General features: G+C 40.4%; 1 protein-coding gene across 1 annotated transcript in view; it reads right to left on the bottom strand.

Annotated features, from left to right (window-relative positions):
• The window catches only part of KPNA1 (karyopherin alpha 1 (importin alpha 5)), a 47,860-nt gene extending 47,462 nt beyond the window's left edge, over nt 1–398 (bottom strand). Inside the window, exon 1 of the mRNA XM_004675162.2 lies at nt 227–398. The gene's annotated coding sequence lies outside the window, so the exon portion shown is untranslated. The remainder of the gene's footprint in view (nt 1–226) is intronic.
• Between the last annotated feature and the right edge of the window lie 3,673 nt (nt 399–4,071).

Raw genomic sequence — 4,071 nt, 5'->3', positions numbered from 1 at the left:
TACACCAGCGCTCCCCACCCCCACCCTCCGCTCTGCCGGCCGCGCGGCCGTTAGGACAGCCCCGCGTGACGCACCCACACACTACTAGCGCCTGGGCCCAGGAACCGGAGCTCGAACACAGCTGGCGCCCGCCTCACCCCGGGGCCTCTCCCCGGTCCCGCCGAGGACTGCCGGATCTACCGGCGGGAGGGGGAAGGGCCGGGGCCACCGGGCCCACCGCACTCACCAAGCTCAGGCAACCGAACCCGGTGCCACTGATGAGAACCGCTAGCTCACTTGCCCGCCGGCCGTAGCCCTCCCGTGCACAATCTGTAAGAGCCGGCCCGCGCCTCGATGGTGCTCCCCAGGCCTCACTCTCCGCCACCGCGCACTCAGCCAGCGAGACCCAGCTCAGCCGGCGTTCGTAGCGCGCATGCGCGCGGGGGCTGGCCCACGCGCTTGCGCACGCTCTTCCGTCGCCTAGTTGCAGAGGCTGCCGGGAAACGTAGTCCTCCAACTATCTCACGGAAGCCGGGTAGGCTTATTCCCGACCAGTGATAAGTGGAGGGATGGGGAAGAAAGTCTCTCTTCAGAGGAGGTTACAGTTCATGGTAAAGGTTGGAGAATCGTGGTGGAGGGACAAGGAAAGGATACTTGCTGCCATTTGAACTCCCTTTGCCAATTTTGTGCAGTTATCAGTTTCCTTTCAATAACTGGTATCTTTGAATTGCCAAGTTATGTCCACAAATCTGTCTTCGAATCTCTTCTTTTTGTTCACTTCTATATCTAACTTCTATGAGTTGGTACACATCTGATAAAAGGATGGTCTGATAGACGGCTGATATAACGATGTTAAAAGTCAGTGTTTCCTGATTCAAAAAGACACCTGCACCCCCATGTTTACTGCCGCTTCATTTGCAATAGGAAAGACATGGAATCAACCCAAATGCGGAAAAGTAGATGACTGGATTAAAAAGATGTGGTACATATACACAATAGAATATTACTCAGCAATCAAAAAAGATGAGCTCATGCCTTTTGCAGCAACATGGATGGAGCTGGAAGGGATCATGCTTACTGAAATAAACCAGAAAGAAAAAGAAAAATACTGAATGGTTTCACTCATAGCATGAGCATAAAGGACGGGGCGAGTGGTGGTGGTGGTGGTGAATAATAGTAATGAATAACTATATACCAGAGACATTTTACTGGGGTGGAATGGGGAATGGGATCAAAAAGGGGGGGCGGGGAGTGGAAGGGCATTGTACTGTGGTGATGGCACATGGGTGATTTGGTGATGGGAAGCGCATGGGGATTACAACTGAGATGGAAAAAGGCACAAAATGATGTAAAACTTTTTTTTTTAAAGTCAGTGTTTCATGTCTAAGGCATTTACATTCAGCATGGTTGAGAAAGCATCTGGGTATTCCCTTTTCTTGATAGTGTCTGAGGAGAATCTAACATCATTCAAAAATTAAATGAAACATGTTTTACTCTCAATAAATGATCTCAAACGAAAATTTGAGGGAAATGTTACTCTTAAATTTTATAGAATTTATTTTGGGGGAATTCATTTCGTGCAAAGGTTTCAAAAGAAAAAGACAAGTCAAGCAAAGTTCACAAAGTCTCACGTGTGACTTGGTTTATCAAAGCCACATAAAACGTTCACCAAGGCACAAAGTGAAAGAGATGGGTAGTTAGATTTATAAATGTGGGAGAGGAGCACACTACCTGAATTCTAGGTTATGCAATGTTCATTTGTCCTGGACCTCTCTCTCCCGCTCTGTAACATCTACCCCTCCCCTGCCCTCACTCCCCAATTCGGTATTCCTCACCTATAGCCTGTTTTCTACATATAAAAGTTGCCTTTGAACAGAGGGTGCTGAGGAAAGAGAGGATGTTCTAAGGGACGATACTTGGCCAAGTATACCTGACCACAGCTACACTGATCACTTTTTTCAACATAGATCACCATACAAGAACTAAGATTATTTGGAGGTCTACTTCAGTTCTTGTGAACACTAGTTTATTTCCAGCTCATCCTAACTCCTAGCAAGTTTATCCCGTGAGGGTCCCAAACAAAATTCTGTTGCATTTACTTGGGCCTCATTTTCTGGACCCTAACTCTACTAACTCTACAGCCCCATGAAACAACTGATGCCAAATGTCAGGTTCACTTCCCATGGCTTACTTTTTTCTTGGACCTACAAATTCTCACTGCCAAGGTGCCAAGTTCTTTAATGCCTTATTGTTTTGTTGTTGTTTAATGTTTTATCCTGCTGTCCATAGTGGTAGGCTTTGTTCAAGAAAACAGCAGGCCATCATAAGGCAGAATTCATGTAGATATGTTACTTTTACAAAAATGTTACCATGCCATACATGGTATTTTATTAGCTGATGTCTCCCTGCCTATATCTTTCTCTATTTTTGAAGAAATTTAAATTATAAAATGATACTTTTCCTATTAAAAAGTGTTGCTCTCAACATTCTTGTACATGTCTTCATGTGTATAGGAAAATGGCAAGATCCTCAGACATTTAACCTTTTTAGATTTGTCAGGCAGAACTCATATTTGTCCCCTAACACTGTCTTATATAACCCCTACCCATCAAGTGGACACTGACTGACTTCTAGCTTACAGACTATAGCAAAGATGATGGGAAATCACTCCTATGATTATTTTGTTATATACATGTCTATCTTTGCTGGAAGTTTAAAGTGTACCCCAAATACTGATACTATGAAAATTGCAATATGAAAAGGTATATCACAAAGATAGCAAAATATTTTACATAGTAATGTATATGTAAACTTGGAGGTAAATCTAGCACTTACATATCTAAACATACTTTATATCTTTGATAGATACATGTATTTGAGATACGTAAGGGTACATTTTTATTCAAATATGTATACATGGATTATATATATTCTCAAGTTTCCTTATTAGCAGAGGTATGTTTTGGAACTTTCTGTTCTATTCACTTCATCTGTATATCCCTATGGGATTAACACATCTTAATTACTCTCTATATAAGTCATCATATATTGTGGGTCAAGTCATCTCCACTTTGTTTTTCTTCTTTGAAATTGTGCTGACACTTCTTAGATCTTTATATTTAATATAAATTTTATAATCATTTCATTCCTTTCATGAAGAAAAACATGATTTTGATTAATATTATAATTAATCTGTTAAGAGATTAGACATATCTATTGAGACTTTCAATAAGGATATATCTTACCATTTATTTTGGAAGTGCCTTTCAAAAATATTACTGCCCTTTTTTTTCATAAAGTTTTTAATACATCTTTTGTGATACTGTTGAATTTGTGGATTCCTCACCTTGTGGGCATGGGCACAATTGGAGGAAGGCCAAAGAAGGAGCCTCTCAAATTAGAGGTCTAAGGCAGGGTCTCTTTTGCCTTATGGTGACACCATATTATAGCTTACTGCTTTCATGAAGAGTACTAGTTAAGTCAGTAGTAAGTGCAGAAAGTGTTCTGTGCAAGAAGTTGAGCATGCAAGGTTCAGGAAAGTTTGGAAGTATGGAAGAATATGGAATTCATATGGGTAAGAGGTGCATGATGAAATTAGAGAGGCTGTAACATTTTAGAACTCTGAAATAAAATTTGAGCCCAGAGCATTGTCACAATGCATTCAGCTTTTATAAGAACTTGTCTGTGTGAAATACTCTTTTGATTGTGCTACCAACTTGCTGTATCACTTACTCACCTACCTAACAAATTTGTCAGATTCAGTTTGAGTTCAATTTTCTATATAAGGCTTTCCTCCTAATCCCTGATTAATGTATCTATCTCCCAATAAACTTTGTAATAAAAAAAATATATATCTATCTCCCTCTTAAAATTTTCCATGAAATCCATAGTTCCTCATTTATTATACCCAACCATATTTATTAAGTTGTCCATGGTGTTTGATATCGCTGACTCTAAACAGTCTATCAGTAGAATATTAGTCTTTGGATGGCCTTTAAATAATTTCACTTTATACACAATTTCATTTTGCACATAATTTTTCAGTGATTTATTTTGATATTTGACATACAAGATTCTAAAATCATTCTGCTG

The sequence above is a fragment of the Condylura cristata genome, unplaced genomic scaffold, assembly GCF_000260355.1.
Source record: "Condylura cristata isolate star-nosed mole 26May11 unplaced genomic scaffold, ConCri1.0 scaffold00003, whole genome shotgun sequence".
Classification (NCBI taxonomy): Eukaryota; Metazoa; Chordata; class Mammalia; order Eulipotyphla; family Talpidae; genus Condylura; species Condylura cristata.
The sequence above is the reverse complement of the archived record's forward strand: the minus strand, read 5'-3'. Positions and strand labels throughout refer to the sequence as shown.